Source organism: Thalassophryne amazonica, chromosome 3 (assembly GCF_902500255.1).
Source record: "Thalassophryne amazonica chromosome 3, fThaAma1.1, whole genome shotgun sequence".
NCBI classification, from domain to species: domain Eukaryota; kingdom Metazoa; phylum Chordata; class Actinopteri; order Batrachoidiformes; family Batrachoididae; genus Thalassophryne; species Thalassophryne amazonica.
This window is the reverse complement of record NC_047105.1, coordinates 94,663,402-94,681,078: the sequence shown is the minus strand read 5'-3', so window position 1 is coordinate 94,681,078 and position 17,677 is coordinate 94,663,402. Positions and strand designations below refer to the sequence as shown.

Genomic DNA, 17,677 nt, shown 5'->3' with positions numbered 1-17,677 from the left:
TGAGGATAGCGCAAAAGCAGTGAGGAAATATGAAGTCGTGCTTTTAGACGAGTGGCAAACTCCACTCAAATCCAGATTCCCCCAGTGCACATACTGTGCATGTATTGAAACTAGAAAATCTTTCTGTAAAATGCAGATCTCTACATTGGCAGTGGAAATGCCATCTGTCCATCAGAACCCCAAATTCACAGGAGAATGCCCGACTACACAAATATGCCAACTGACAATATATTTGAATACGTAACTAATCCTTTTGCTCTATCCGTCATGGTGTGACTCAGCCTTTAATTCCTGCCTTTCATGTCTCCAAAACAGACATGAGTGGGGAGTCTCTTTAATCCCAGGTCATTGTTTAAAACATTAATGGGTTAAACTGCTTCCAACCTACCAGGAAACTGGGTGTTACCTCTGCTGTGCTTCAACAGAAGGAAATGGAAAGGGGTTTTTTTCAGCTCATTATACACAAATACACCTGTATTCATGCTTAAAATGTAGTGGCTTGTAAAACAATAAGTCATACAGAGCTGGAACAGGAAAGGAAACAGAAATACCACCTAGATAATAGGTCAGGTCGCACAGGCTGAGAAGCACACTGCAAACTACTGGCAGAACACAGGAAGGTGAATTTCTTTTGAGAGACTACATGGACGCCTAATGGCGACTTCTGCTCCTAACTGGCAATTAGGATGGGTTAAATGCAGTAGACACATTTCATTGTGCAGGGAACATGTTCCTTTGTGCATATGAAAATAAAATTCTTTTGAATCCTTTGGAGAGAAGAATTTCAGGGGTAAACCAGTGATACCTCTGACTTTGGAGATGTGCCAGTGGAGACCGGAGCAGCTGGTTTGGGTGTGGCCTGGCTGGGCTGCGACTGAACAAACACAGAGAAAGGAAAGTGTTACCAAACACATGCAACACAAGAAACTAGTCCAGCATGTTTATTTCAAGAATTACTGTTACCACAGAGCAGCACGTTGACTTCATGTGGACAATAAGTGCAGAAAACAGAATGTTCTGCCCGTAGTTAAAGAATCACCCTTATAAAGATGACTGCCTGAAGAGAACATGTAAGGGTGATTCTTTAACTACGGGCACTATTGGCCTTGTAAATGTAATTTCCACCACACCATTGCCTTACAATATAAAGCGCCTTGGGGCAACTGTTTGTTGTGATTTGGCGCTATATACATGTGCTCTGATGTCACTGTTTATCTCCATAGAAACTACCCAAACAATCTTTCATACAAACTGTTTAAAGGGACATTACAGTGTTGTGGTGGAAATTACGGCAATAGTGCGGGACAACTACATTTTGTTTAAAAAAATCACAACAGTTGTATGACATTGAATACCCCAATTATGTTTTGATTATTTTACTGATATTTTATTCAGAGATATTTTAAAACATTAGAAAAAACGTTTCTTTACCATTCATTTTTATCACTGAAGATCAAAAGTCTGGGTGTGGGACAAGCACAAAACGGCAATATTTGCATATAATGATGCTGAAAAAAGGTGAAAAAGTCATCATAGACTACTAGAACAAATTTATTAACACACTTTCATTGTTAAGATAATTATAAAAGTGTGAAATTTCCCCTTTTTTTCTGTTTTTCATACAATATGATCAAAGGACATAATAAGTGCCCGTAGTCTAAGAATCACCCGTAAATTTCCAGTCACTGATGATATGGGGCTGCATGTCAGGTAAAGGCACTGGGGAGATGGCTGTCATTACATCATCAATAAATGCACAAGTTTACGCTGATATTTTGGACACTTTTCTTATCCCATCAATTGAAAGGATGTTTGGGGATGATGAAATCATTTTTCAAGATGATAATGCGTCTTGCCATAGAGCAAAAACTGTGAAAACATTCCTTGCAAAAAGACACATAGGGTCAATGTCATGGCCTGCAAATAGTCCGGATCTCAATCCAACTGAAAATCTTTGGTGGAAGTTGAAGAAAATGGTCCATGACAAGGCTCCAACCTGCAAAGCTGATCTGGCAACAGCAATCAGAGAAAGTTGGAGCCAGATTGATGAAGAGTACTGTTTGTCACTCATTAAGTCCATGCCTCAGAGACTGCAAGCTGTTATAAAAGCCAGAGGTGGTGCAACAAAATACTAGTGATGTGTTGGAGCGTTCTTTTGTTTTTCATAATTCCATAATTTTTTCCTCAGAATTGAGTGATTCCATATTTTTTCCCCTCTGCTTGGTCTAAAAAAGTAACCGTTACTAACGGCCACAATTTTTTTTTCCTGATTTCTTACAGTGTTTCTTAAAGCCAGAAAGTTACCATTTGAAATGACTTTAGTTTTGTGTCATGTCTGTGATCTGCTTTTTTTCTACAAAATTAAACAACTGAATGAACATCCTCCGAGGCCGGTGATTCCATAATTTTTGCCAGGGATTGTAGTGTACTTTTTAAGACGGAGATAAAAATATTAAGCTTCAATGTTCTGCAGCATAAACATTGCAAAGAGTCAGTGCCCAGGTGACTGACACAATGTAACTGTTACTGAATATTACTGTTCGCCTCAGAAAAAGAAAATATAATACAATGCTAAAATACCCTCGGCCGTATGAGCATGTACTCAATTAAAGAGTGTGTAGAAAGAATGTGACCTTTGGACCTCTTAAAACAGTTCAAGGTTAGCCATCTTTGAACTTGTTCAAGGTCTGTGTCCCAAGAATGCTCTCTGTGAATTTGAAGAACCTAGCAGTAACAGGACTGGACTTATGCTGAGCACAGACAGACGGACAGACGCAAAGTCTTTGCAATACCCGATGGCCATATTTTGGCCTTGGGTTAAAAAAAAACAAAAAAAACAAAAAAACAAAACAGAATTCAAAACAGAATTCCTAAAGTTAATGTAAAACTAAAATAATGATGTAATGTAAATGCTTTCAACATTTCATTTCAAAAACTCAGAGCCATATTTCACACACAGAATATAACTGAAGTGAAGGAATGACGGTGCCACCAGTGGCATCAGCTTTTTGATTTCTTCTTGAAATGTGATAATTCAAACATTCACCAGCTTTATAGACACCAAGCCTGAAAACTTTCCTCAGTTAGCAATAGGCTGAATCACAATGTTTAGAATATCATAAGTATGACCAGTGGAAAATGGCACCATTTCTATTTTTAAAGTATTATAATGTGAGAAAACAAGCAGAATAAGAAGGGGCACTCAGACAGCTCACTCATTCTTTGTGGCGCCGCCGTGTCCTCAAGTTTAGTTGAGGCAGTTGGACTTCTTGTTTAGGTCACCCAATGTCAAAGTTCAAAGTGTGACAAACTGAAAGGCGACATGACTTATAGTTACTGTTGAACACTAAAGCTAAGTGCATCTTCAACCAATTACTCAAAAACAGTTCAGTACGAGTTGGACTTTTCAAGATTACCCGATGCCAAAGTTTTTTTGACTAACAGAAAGTCGATATATGAATTAAATGGGGAAGGTTAGGGTCAAGTGGTTAAAGTGGTGGGGTTTGTGACCAGAGGATCCTCAATTTAAATCCACATTAGCCAGAGGGGAAGGGGGAGGATCACGAAGGGCCCTTGGGCAAGATCCTTAGGACAGATTTCCACATACTACGAAGTCTGTTAGAAAAGTATCCGACCTTATTTATTTATTTATTTATATATTTTTTTTGTGAAAACCTGATGGATTTGAATCAAGCATGCTTGCATGAGCCGACCTTGAACCTTCGAGCGCATGCGTGAATTCTTTCCCGCCTGTTGATAGCGTCAGTTGCTGGCAAGCAGCATTTGCGTGAGGTCATGTGTAGTGCTCTCTGTGGTTTTTCATTGCAAGGAAAATGACGGAACGCTGTGGTGATGCGGGACCGTCATGTGACTATCCGAGAAATTGCGGAAGAGGTGGGCATCAGCAATTTTTCGGCACATTCCATTGTGACCGAAAATTTGGCCATGAAGAGAGTGGTGGTGAAATTCATGCCAAAGCTGCTGACGATGGAGCAAAAGCAACTTCGTGTTGAAGTCTCACAGGACATGCTGGACTCCACAAACAGTGACCCCGACTTCATGAACACCATAATCACTGGTGACGAGTCCTGGGTGTACGGGTACGACCCGGAAACCAAATCCCAGTCGTCACAGTGGAAGCATTCCAAGTCACCAAGACCAAAGAAGGCCCGCCAAGTGCGCAGCAATGTCAAAGTGATGCTGACTGTTTTCGTTGACTCCCGCGGTGTGGTACACTACGAGTACACACCTCAGGGTCAAACAATCACCAAAGAGTACTACAGGGATGTCCTCCATCACCTATGTGATGCTGTGCGGCCCAAGAGACCGGAGTTGTGGTCAACAGGAAATTGGCGCCTCCATCACAACAATGCTCCAGCACATTCCTCGCACTTGATTCAGACTTTTTTGATGAAAAACCAGACTCCTGTGGTTCAACAAGCTCCTTACTCTCTTGATATGGCCCCTTGCGACTTCTGGCTGTTCCCCAAACTCAAGAGGCCATTGAAAGGAAAGTGATTTGACAAGAGAAGACATTATGGCTGCAACGGCAGCCGAGCTAGACTGTATTTCAAAAGAGGCTTTCTCGGAATGCTTCCAACAATGGCGGCACCGCTGGGAGAAGTGTGTGGAGTCCCAAGGAGACTACTTTGAGGTTGATTAGGTTCTAACGCTGCAGGTATGCCAGTTTTTTTCCCCGACCAAAGGTTGGATACTTTTCTAACAGACTTCGTACATCAGCATTTCATCACATATCTGTTACATCTTTGTCACGGACTTGGTCCATCCTACAAGCATGCTTGTTGCAGTGCATGCGGGGAAATTGGCAGATGAGCAAGCTATACAGGTTGGGCCAATAAAATGTTACCACTTTTTAAATTCGTACAAATTCCAAAATAAAGATTTCTTTTTCATTTTCAGGAATTGATATTCCTGAAAATGAAAAAGAAATTCGGAGAATCCCTCTTGAGATGTGTGGCAATGTCATCACAAACTTCAATGTGCGTGTTGCAGCTGTAATCTAAAGAGGAACGTGGCTTGAACGTGTCATCAATTATTGAACTGTGCGGAAAACAAGAGACAAAGTGGGAAACCTTTGGTATCAAATGTTAATTTGATGCTTCTGTTACAAGTGTAAATAAAATTTTGGAATAAGTTCTCATTTCAAAAACTTGTGTACGATCAAAAAGTGGTAACATTTTATTGACCCACCCTGTGTATAGAGCCTCTCGAATGGTCAATTTGTTGTGAGTCAAAATTGGACTTATTAGAAATATTTAAGGTGCCAATGACTGTCTAGCTTTAGTTTGAGTGATGTCAATCTGTGACGGAAGGAGTTCCTGAAAACTGCTAAATTTTTGTGGGCTGCTGGGAGCACTGCCTATAGGGGCGCTGCAAAGTGCTACCTTTTGCTGAAGTGACACTTATATCTGAAGTAATTCTTTACTGCACCCTCAACATCACAAGCTAATTTATGTATGATATGATTCCAGGAGCAATGCCAATAAATATTGTACCACTTGAACTTAATGTGGGATAAGGAAGGAACGAGAGTATAAGCCGCAGTCAAGGCAGTCAAAATGTCACATTCAGCATATCTCCATGTGCAATCATTAGATGTCAATGAAATCTTTTCTACCAGGCAGCACTGTATGTCTCCTGACAGCACACACAGATGATAGCATTTACTGTTTTGAGTTATTGTCTACACCATGTGCCTGGGATGGACTAACACACCGACTAATCTACATTTCCATTGTCAAAGCCCTACACTATCACAGTGTTATATATTCTGTTTATCATATATTACAAAATCTGCCCAATACTCAGAAACGAGCCCTCAAGAGATACAAGAAAATAAGGCCAATAAATAATACACTTGTCTTATCAGTTTTACTGCCCTGGAAAATGTGGCAATAAAATCAGGGCAATACAAATCTTTAAACAGGGCGATACAGAAAAAAAGACATTGAAAATACCAGACTTTGTATCGCCCCGCTTTTCATCCAATCAGGGGCCCCCATTTCTCAGCCCCACCAATGACACACCCCCATTTTGTGTTACCCTGGTGACAAGTGCAGGATATATATATATATATATATATATCATATATTAGTGTGGGTATATATGTATAATGTGTGTATTTACAGTGTTTGAAAAAGTCCTATCTAAAGTCTAGATTATATCAGAATATTCTATTACTGTTAATTTCACTATGCATATTAAATACAATGAACCATTTGTCCTGTATCATAGCTACATGTATGACGTTTGCAGAAAAAAACAACGCGTGAAAATCAGTTTAGTATTCAGAGAGTTACAATAGATTAAATGCGCTACGCTGCCAAACAGCACAGAGTGGAGCGGGCCAAATAATCAATCAATCAATCAATTTTTTTTTTATATAGCGCCAAATCACAACAAACAGTTGCCCCAAGGCGCTTTATATTGATCAATTGATTAAAACAATGTAATCAGAAATAATACTTCAAAGTCATGGTGTTTAAATGTGTTACTCTGCATTTATCTGACACAGTTTAACATATTGTACATGTGGATTTACCTCAGTTTGCCATCATGTGTCAACCAAAATTGTGTTTAAAGGTTTTGCATGGTCCCCAGGTGATTTTGAGATTTTAAAGTGGGCCCAGTGTTCTTAAATTTGGGAATGGCTGCTTTAGAGTATCCTGAATAAGCTCCTTTTCAGTTGTAGCAAACGTGCATGCAAGTGAAGAGCGTTGAGAACATGTGATGGTCGCCAGGTGGAGTCCATTATGTTGCAGAGCCCAGCCCAGTTCTTTAAATAAAAAGGTCAGAGTTCCAGCTCAGCCATACTGCAGTTTCACATCCAAACAAAACCATATTTTACTGTTCAAGTGTGAACATTATTCTGCCATCTCAGCAGTTTTTCCATATAAATCAAACTGCTATTCACTTTCATGATGCCGCGAAGTGAAACTTCAAAAAGTGTTCGTGAATAATCGTTATAAGCACCTGTAATCCGCCGAGTGATTTAACCTGTCAAAACACTTGGATGGCAATGAAAAGTTAAATACCATAAGTAGTTCAAAGAGGGTGACTAAACCATGTTGTGCATGATCAGGGTGAATTTAAACAGAGAAATTAAAAAAACTCAGCACTGACTGTGAAGTGCATCACTCCAAACTACGGTGCATCCCTGAAGTATTCACAGTGCTTCACTTTTTCCACATTTTATGTTACAGCCTATTCCAAAAAGGAATAATTTATTTTTTTCCCCCTCAAAACACCCCATAATGAACATGAGAAAAGTTTTTTTTTAATTTTTACAAATTTATAAAAAAAAAAAAAAAAAAAAAAAAAAAAAAAAAAAGAAATCACATGTACATAAGTATTTAGACCCCTTGCTCAACACTTTGTTGAGGCACATTTGGCAGTAATTACAGCCTCAAGTCTTCTGAAATATGATGCCACAGGCTTGGTGCACCTATCTTTGGGCAGTTTTGCCAATTCGTCTTTGCAGCACCTCTCAAAGTCCATCATGTTGGCTGGGGAGCATCGGTGCAAAGCCATTTTCAGATCTTTGGAGAGATGTTCAATCGGATTCAGGTCTGGGCTCTGGCTGGGCCACTCAAGGACATTCACAGAGTTGTCCTGAAGCCACTCTTGATATCTTGGCTGTGTGCTTAGGTTATTATTGTTCTGCTGAAAGATGGACCATCTCCCCAGTCTGAGATCAAGAACGCTCTGAAGCAGGTTTTCATCCAGGATGTCTCTGTAAATTGCTGCATTCATCTTTCTCTCGATCCTGACTAGTCTCCCAGTTTCTCATGGTCTGAGAGTCCTTCAGGTGCCTTTTGGCAAAGTCCAGGTGGGCTGCCATTTGCCTTTTACTAAGGAGCAGCTTCCTTCTGGCCACTCAACCATACAATTTTCATTTTCAATTTTTTCAATTTATTTTCGCTTATATAGAGCCAAATCACAACAAAGTTGCCTCAAGGTGCTTCACACAAGTAAGGTCTAACCTTACCAACCCCCAGAGCAAGCACACAGGTGACAGTGGTAAAGAAAAACTCCCTCTGTGGAAGAAACCTCAATCAGACCAGACTCAAAGGGGTGACCCTGTGCTTGGGCCATGCTACTGACACAAATTACAAAACAATTCACAAAATTAATATACAGGAAATGTTGCCAGTGCACAGGACAGGAGGGTTTCAGGAACAGATACCACACCCATCTCTGGATGGAGCCGCACCTCAAACAGAGAGAAAAGAAAAAAACAGAATCAAGCATCAGAAAGACAACAAATACAGTATCATTTATCAGCATTAAGCAACAAGAAAACAAAAGAAATACTAAGGTGATTGCCGGCTACTAGCCCTAAGCTTCACTAAATGACCCAGAATTTAGATAAACTTGAGGCCACAGCACGCTCCGTTTCCTAATAAAATGAATTTAAAAGGGTAAAAAGCATAGTAACATACTATGCCAATATGCTAGCCATATGAAAGGGAAAATAAGTGTGTCTTAAGTCTGGACTTGAAAGTCTCTACAGAATCTGACTGTTTTATTGAGGCAGGGAGATCATTCCACAGAACAGGAGCATGATAAGAGAAAGCTCTGTGACCCACAGACTTTTTATTCACCCTAGGAACACAAAGTAGTCCTACACCCTGAGAACGCAAAGCCTGAGCCGGGACATAGGGTTTAATTAGGTCAGCTAGGTAGGGAGATGCCAGTCCGTGAACAATTTTATAGGCTAGTAGCAGAACCTTAAAATCTGATCTCACAGGGACAGGAAGCCAGTGAAGAGATGCCAAAATGGGTGTAATGTGGTCAAACTTTCTGCTTTGTGTCAAAGGTCTGGCAGCACCATTTTGAACCAATTGGAGACACCTAATGCTGGACTGCGGTAAACCAGAAAATTGAACACTGCAGTTGTGCAATCTGGAAAAGACAAAAGCATGAATCAGGGTCTCAGCATCAGCCATAGACAGGATGGGAAGAGTTTTTGCTATGTTTTGCAGGTGGAAGAAAGCAGTCCTCGTAATATTTCTAATGTGAAGGTCAAAGGACAACGTAGGGTCAAAAATTACCCCAAGGTTCCTCACTTTTTCAGTGTGATGTAAGACACACGAAGCTAGGCTAAACGTTAACTGGTCAAATTGATGTCGATGTCTCACTTGACCAAGAACCATCATTTCAGTCTTATCAGAATTTAAAAGTAGGAAGTTGTTAGACATCCAGCTTCTCACTGATGCAAGACAATCTTCTAAGGATTTTATGTGGATATTACCAGCAGTGCGGACGCAGAGGCAAAAACTCGGGTCTGGGAGGTGTTCGGGAAGGCTATGGAGGACGACTATCTATCGGCCTCGAAGAGATTCTGGCAAACCGTCCGACGCCTCAGGAGGCGGAAGCAGCTCTCCACCAGCACTGTTTACGGTGTGGGTGGGGAGCTGTTGACCCTAACTGGGGATGTTGTTGGGCGGTGGAAGGAGTACTTCGAGGATCTCCTCAGTCCCATCGTCACGTCTTCCGAAGAGGAAGCAGAGACTGGGGACTCGGAGGCGGACTCATCCATTACCCAGGCCGAAGTCACCGAGGTGGTTAGAAAGCTCCTCGGTGGCAAGGCTCCTGGGGTGGATGAAATCCGTCCTGAGTACCTTAAGTCTCTGGATGTTCTGGGGGCTGTCTTGGCTGACACGCCTCTGCAACATCGCGTGGCGATCGGGGACAGTGCCTCTGGATTGGCAGACCGGGGTGGTGGTCCCTCTGTTTAAGAAGGGGGATTGGAGGGTGTGTTCCAACTATAGGGGGATCACACTCCTCAGCCTCCCCGGTAAGGTCTATTCCAGAGTACTGGAGAGGAGAATTCGACCGATGGTCGAACCTCGGATTCAGGAGGAGCAGTGTGGTTTTCGTCCTGGTCGCGGCACACTGGACCAGCTCTACACGCTCCATCGGGTGCTCGAGGGTTCATGGGAGTTCACCCAACCAGTCCACATGTGTTTTGTGGATCTGGAGAAGCATTCGACCGTGTCCCTCGGGGCACCCTGTGGGGAGTGCTCCGGGAGTACGGGGTCCGGGGTCCTTTGCTAAGGGCTATCCGGTCCCTGTACGACCGCAGCAGGAGCTTGGTTCACATTGCCGTTAGTAAGTCAAACCTGTTTCCAGTGCACGTTGGCCTCTGCCAGGGCTGCCCTTTGTCACCGGTTCTGTTCATTATTTTTATGGACAGAATTTCTAGGCGCAGCCAGGGTGTAGAGGGGGTCTGGTTTGGGAACCACAGAATCTCGTCTCTGCTGTTTGCGGACGATGTGGTTCTGTTCGCTTCGTCAAATCAGGACCTTCAGCATGCACTGGGGCGGTTTGCAGCCGAGTGTGAAGCGTCTGGGATGAAAATCAGCACCTCCAAATCCGAGGCCATGGTTCTCGACCAGAAAAAGGTGCTTTGCCCTCTTCAGGTCAGTGGAGTGTCCTTGCCTCAAGTGGAGGAGTTTAAGTATCTCGGGGTCTTGTTCACGAGTGAGGGACGGATGGAGCGTGAGATCGATAGACGGATTGGTGTAGCATCTGCAGTGATGCGGTCGCTGTATCGGACCGTCGTGGTGAAGAGACAGCTGAGTAGGGGGGCAAAGCTCTCGATTTACCGATCGATCTGCGTTCCGATCCTCACCTATGGTCATGAGATTTGGCTCATGACCGAAAGAACGAGATCGCGAGTACAAGCGGCCGAGATGAGTTTCCTCTGCAGGGTGGCTGGACGCTCCCTCAGAGATAGGGTGAGGAGCTCGGTCACTCGGGAGGAGCTCGGAGTCGAGCCGCTGCTCCTCCACGTCGAAAGGAGTCAGTTGAGGTGGCTCGGGCATCTTTTCCGGATGCCCCCTGGACGCCTCGCTGGAGAGGTGTCCCGGGCACGTCCGACTGGGAGGAGGCCCCGGGGAAGACCCAGGACACGCTGGAGGGACTACATCTCTCGACTGGCTTGGGAACGCCTTGGGGTTCCCCCGGAGGAGCTGGGGGAGGTGTGTGTGGATCGGTAGGTCTGGGCGGTTTTGCTTGAGCTGCTGCCCCCGCGACCCGACTCCGGATAAAGCGGAAGAAAATGGATGGACATTACCAGCAGTTATCGGCATGTATAACTGAGTATCATCAGCATAGCAGTGAAAGGTAATCCCAAAACACTGCAATATGTGCCCAAGGGGTGCTATATAAAGGGAGAAAAGCAGGGGGCCTAGACAGACCCCTGTGGAACCCCAAATTTCATGTCACTAAGGTTAGAGGTAGTGTTATTGTACAAAACACAGCGAGAACGAATGGTCAGGTATGACATCAACCATGCAACGGCATTCCCAGTAATGGCATTCCCAGTAATCCTAAAATGATTTTCCAGCCTATTGAGTAGATTATGATGATCCACGGTATCAAATGCAACACTGAGATCTAACAGCACCAGAACCGTAGTGGTGTCCAAATCCACTGCAAGCAGAAGATCATTCACCACTTTAGTGAGAGCTGTCTCTGTGGAATGATATTTTCTAAAAGCAGACTGCAGTGGCTGAAAAAGATAATTCTCAGTAAGGTAGCCCACGAGCTGCCGTGAAACCACTTTTTTCCAGAATTTTGGAGCAAAATGATAGGTTTGATATTGGCCTATAGTTTTTCAATACACTAGCATCAAGATTAGATTTCTTAAGTAATGGTTTAATCACTACAGATTTGAAACATTTAGGAACAGATCCAGAAGTTAATGAGAGATTAATAACTTCCAGCACAGTCGGCCCAAGAGTGGGCCACAGGTCCTTAAACAGTTTTGTTGGTATAGGATCAAATAAGCAGGTTGTGCTTTTTGTAGACGTTACGGGTTTCGTCAGCACACCAAGTGAGATACTATCAAATTCTGTAAATCTAGGTAATACCTCAGTAGTGGCGCCACCTCAATAGCAGGGTGTAGTGGCTGGGTTAAGGCATGCTGGGATATGTTTAACCTAATGTCTTCTATTTTCTTCTCAAAGTAATCCAGCAAATCTTGTGCTGTAAAAGGAAAGCGAACTACAGGTGGTTGTCCATGTGTCCAAGTGTTGCCACCATGTCCAAGAATTTTGAGTTATGCTTGTTTTTGTTGATCAAATCAGAGTAATAGGTCTGCTTTGTAGCCAGTAATGCATGCTTATAGTCTAAGATAGCATCACACCACACTAGGTGGAATACTTTTAAAGGCCTGATTGGTGGATTGCTGCAGAAATGGTTGTCCTTCTGGAAGGTTCTCCTCTCTACAGAGGAATGCCAGAGCTCTGACAGAGTAACCATCGGGTTCTTGGTCACATCCCTGACTAAGACCCTTCTCTCCCAATTGCCCAGTGTAGATGCATGGCCAGCTCTAGGAACTTCTTCCTTTTACAGACGATGGAGGTCACTGTACTCATTGGGACCTTCAAAGCAGCAGAAATGTTTCTGTACCCTTCCCCAGATTTGTGCCTCGAGACAATCCTGTCTCAGAGGTCTCCAGACAATTCCTTTGACTTCATGCTTGGTTTGTGCTCTGACATCCACTATCAACTGTGAGACCTTATATGTAGACAGGTGTGTGGCTTTCCATATCATGTCAAATCAACTGAATTTACCCCAGGTGGATTCCAATTAAGCTGTAGATACATCTCAAGGATGATCAGGGGAAACAGGATGCACCTGAGCTCAATTTTGAGCTTCATAGCAAAGATTAGATTTTTATTTTTAATAAATATTTAAACATCTCAAAATAGTTTTTTCACATCATAATTATGGGGTATTGTGTGTAGAATTTTGAAGAAAAAGTAAATTTCATCCATTTGAAATAAGGCTGTAACAACAACAAAGAAGAAGTTAAAAAAAGTGAAGTGCTATGAAAACTTTCTGGATGCACTGTAATTATTGTTCTATTCTGCATACTTGCTTTTTATCAAACCTTGCAGTTAACATGCAATTTTATTGCTGTGCTATGAAATGTATGAATAAATAAGGGCAGCAACCCAGACCAAAGAGCCAAATTGGTTGAAGCAGGGAGGATGAAACATGAGTGTGTGAGTTGTTTCTCTGCTCAGCAGTTTCATTTCAGGTTTGTCCACAGTCTACCTTGAAATGAAACACCTGTGTTCAATTTATATTAAACATGCACATCTGTGATCCCTGTGTCCATGCACACTGGAGCCTCATATGGAGCCACAGCAGCATCCTTCCTGACACACTCTGTGTAAAAGCTCCATTTGTCAGGCAGTTATGTTGCATTCACGTTTGGGGAGGTGATGGTCTAGTGGTTAAAGTATTGGGCTTGAGACCAGAGAAGCCTCGGTTTAAATCCCACCCTGACTGGGAAATCACTAAGGGCCCTTGGGCAAGGTCCTTAATCCCCTAGTTGCTCCCGGTGTGTTGTGAGCGCCTTGTATGGCAGCACCCTCACATCGGGGTGAATGTGAGGCACTATTTATAAAGCGCTTTGAGCGTCTGATGCAGATGGAAAAGCGCCATAAAAACACCAGATGTTATTGCAAAATCACTGTAAACAGCAGCAGCAGACGGTAAATGATGCCTGTAGATACCATAACTTCATAGTGATAATTATACAGAAAACAATTGTACAAAATCAACAGAAGCAGCAGCCTTTTCGCATTCTGCATAACACAGATGCTCTGGATCGGATTGTTAAAATATGTTTAAAGTCTAATTTCACTCTAAAATGCCACACAAATCATGTTGGCCTGATAAAAACCCCTGTGTCTCTCACTGTTGACAATCAATACCCACTTTAACATAGCAAATTCAGTGAGTAGAAGAGGCAGAGAATTTTTAAACTTTCAACAAAACATGGCAGTTTCAGGATTTCTCTAACAGAAAACAGTGGAACATAGCGATTACTGCCTGCCGCAGACCACCAACATGAATGGTAAATGATAAATGGGCTGCATTTATATTGTGCTTTTCCATCTGCATCAGTAGCTCAAAGTGCTTGACAATTAGAGCTGAAACAACTAATCGAGTTAATCAATTAAAATCGATTATTAAAATAGTTGTCAACTAATTTAGTCATTGATTAGTTGCTAAATAACTTTTTACCGCAAATATATAGGAATATATACCTATTTTATGTTAAACTGACCTGTTATGGTCTTCTGAAACAGTTGATAGATGTATTTTATGCTAACGCCAATGCTAACACATTAGCATGTCTATGACATTTTCAATGTTAAAGTTAGCATGAAGCTGCTGGCATTTCACCATGTTTGTGCATTTGTTTTCTGTATAATAATTAATGGCTCAGCGTTTGTTGTTATAAAAGAGTCAAATGTATTACAAATTATAATAATTTTTAATTTATTTTTATTTATATATTAATAATAATAGCAACAATAATAATAGTAATAATAACTAATAATGCTACTATACAGTTTTAGAGAAAGAGACATGAGTCACGTGTCATTGTGAAATGACCACATAGTTTACAAGTTATACAGAGAATGTTGCACATATGAGTCAGGCTACAGTTTTTGAAGTTTTATGGTTAACTGGTTATGCTAATTGTTCATTTGCAGCAACAAAAATACCTCTTTTTTCACCATATATTTTATAACATTTATATGTTTTAATGTTGTTTTATGGCAACTCAGCACTTTGATAAAGCAATGCCATTTGAAATAATTATTTTTGTTCTTTATTATAAACTGTCTTATTCTTTATTATTTTATATTTCAACAGCCAAGGGACATTTGACGATTTGTTGATTTTCAAGTATTTTAAGTTTTCAAATAATGTTCTCTTGTTAAATTAAGTGATTAAAGGAGAGAAAAATTGTTTCCCTGGCACATTTTTAAAAAAATTCCCCACTAATCCGATTAATCGATTAATCGTGTTGAAACCCCTGTCAGATTCATCGATGATCCAAATAATCATTTGTTGCAGCCCTATTTACAATTATGCCTCACATTCACCCATTCAAACAAACACACTCACACACCAATGTCAGGGTGCTGCCATGCAGGGAGCAATTTGGAGCAACTGGGGGATTAAGGACCTTGCCCAAGGGCCCTTAGTGATTTTTACAGTCTGGCAGGGTTTTGAACCGAGGACCCTCTGGTCTCAAACCCAACGCTTAACCACTAGACCATCACCTCCCCAGTGGACCCACAAATGCTGCATCTAGCATTTGTGCGAGAATCTCCAGTGCAGAGACGGAACTGGTGCAGAGAGTGTGTTTTGTTAAGTGACGCATGCATGCTTATGTGTGTGTGTACTGTTCATATTAATCCACCATCTCTGGTACACATAAAAAAAAAACCTGCAGAGACCAGCTGACCTCCAGTTCACCCCGATCACACCCACCAAAATGGAGATGTCTTTCCCAGTCCAAATGACTAAGACTGGGAAGTTTAACCATGATGGCAAGCCTGAAGATAAAGTTTAAAGGTATAATTCATGCAAAGTATTACTGATCAAACATGACACATCCAAGTATCACAAATCACAAAGATGTGCTGTAAACAAGGAGTCACGTGACAAAGACGTGAGTGCAAAGCGTCTACTGAAGACCTGCTGGGTGACAAAGAATAAGAAAAATGATTTCATGCTGGAAACGGCGGACAGGAATAGGTTAACAACACAAGCACCCAGGACATCCTGAACCACAGAGGAAGCTGGGTCATGTTCCTCACTGTTGTAAATATTGATTGTTGCTAAGTTACAAAAAAAAAGGCTCAAAAAAGACGAGCAGAGAGGATGCAGGCTGGTGTATGACCCCTATTACTGACTGGGTATTATCATACCAGCACTAGCATGAGTCTCAATATCAACAAGCACCAGCGGCCTTGGTGGCCACCAGACACAGATTTCATGGGAAAGTGTGTCCAAACGTTTGACTGGTAGTGTATGCATTTACGTGCTTTTGAAATGATGTGCTGCTATTGATTTCCTCACCGCGGTGGGTTGTGCACCTATGGACATTCATCGATGAATGAGTGTTGTCAGTGGTGACGCCTGTATGAATGTCAGTAAAGTCAGGAGGTGGGCAAGGAGTATGAAGGGGGAAAAGCCACAAAAAACCCTGCGTCTGCTTGACCAGGCCTGCAGCTGCGCCCCATGACAGCCACACACGCACAGCGTGAAGTGCGGGTACGGTGGCATAGTCCTCACAGAATTTTTGAAACACTGCAACACTGTCAGCTCAGACCCATATGTGAACACTTTGCAAACTTGAAAAGTGTTTGCCCTAGAAACGATGCAATTCTTTAGCATGACAATGCTCATCCTCCCGTGAGCTGACAAACACAGGACGCTTGCAGTGGCATAAAATTTTACCACAACCACAGTACGGTCCAAATTGCACACCGCACAGCTTTTTCATTTTTTTCCCCAAGCTGAAAAGACACCTGAAGGGACACTGCAACACAAATCATGTAGAAGTGCAAGAATCTGTGCATCACTGGTACCAAGAGAAAACACCCATATTTGGGCAACAATGGAAACAAGCACTTTATGCTTTTTTGTGTTACCCTGTATATTTATGCATCTATGTTTATTTAATGCATTTTTATGCTGTATTATCTAACACATTTACATTTTCTATGAATAAAAATCAATCAATCAATCACCCGATTTCTTCACCCCCAGGATGCCAAAAATTGTCTGACACTGGTGGAAGTGTCTGTAAAGGGAAGGTGACTATGTGGAAAAGCAATGACACCGCCTGATAAACAACATCCAAGCTTAGTTTCAGCACGTGTGATTCATGTATCTTGTTTGTTATCGAAATAGATGCACAGGAGGCAGAGCTTTTCAGCTGACCCTCGTACATACACATTATGTCAAAGCGCACACGGTCATATCAACACTAATGCAGGAAAACTTAATTCAACCTTCAATTATTATTATGAAAGTATTAAATTTGTCCAAAGAGATCAACAGAAGTTGCCAAACTGGATTTTGTGACTCATGTAACTTAATTATTGAAGATCAGGTCACAAAAAGTATGATGACATACAGGAAAGTGCTCCTGAGCTCAAAGAAATGTGATATGGATGTTTAACCTTTGAGCCTTCACATGCATTCCCATCCTTGCAGTCTTCTACTCAAGATTTAGAAAAAAGAAATAATTAAAAAGCACGATGAAGGGAATGACATAATGATTTAGTCTGGCCAATAAAACACAACTGTAATGAACAGAGGGACATTTACTGCACGGCACGAAACACACAACTACACAAACTACAAAATTCTAAATGATACATGGTATTTTATTTTAAAGTCACAAAAAAGTACCTGAATGCATCTCCACTCACTTAGGATTGGACCTTCAATCCATCTATCAAAATGATACAGAAACTACAATGGAACATCTATGCTAAAAAAAAAAATTATCTGCTTGTTTTCTGGATCCAGTGCTTTATCTACACCCAATCCCAAAATGTAATTGTTTTTATTCCAGATCAAAGTTGAGTTGTTATCCAAATTCCATAAAAAAACGTTTTATTTTGAGATATTTTAATAAATGTCTGACAGACTCAAAAGCATAGGGAACTTACCAGCAGAGTTAACAGTAATACTGAATCATTAATAGTCTCATCAAGCTTTCCCATAAAGTCATTACCAAAGTCTAACAGCCCTGCCAGCTTTTTTGTCTCAAGCACCATGTCAAGACAGACAAGTGAAGTAAGGAACCACCCAAATTGCT

General features: G+C 41.7%; 1 long non-coding RNA gene across 2 annotated transcripts in view; it reads right to left on the bottom strand.

Annotated features, from left to right (window-relative positions):
• Positions 1-17,677, bottom strand: part of LOC117507285 — a 60,108-nt gene that overhangs the window by 9,907 nt on the left and 32,524 nt on the right. For both annotated transcript variants that reach the window (XR_004559667.1, XR_004559666.1), the window contains exon 2: positions 806-874. This is a non-coding gene — a long non-coding RNA (uncharacterized LOC117507285). The remainder of the gene's footprint in view (positions 1-805; positions 875-17,677) is intronic.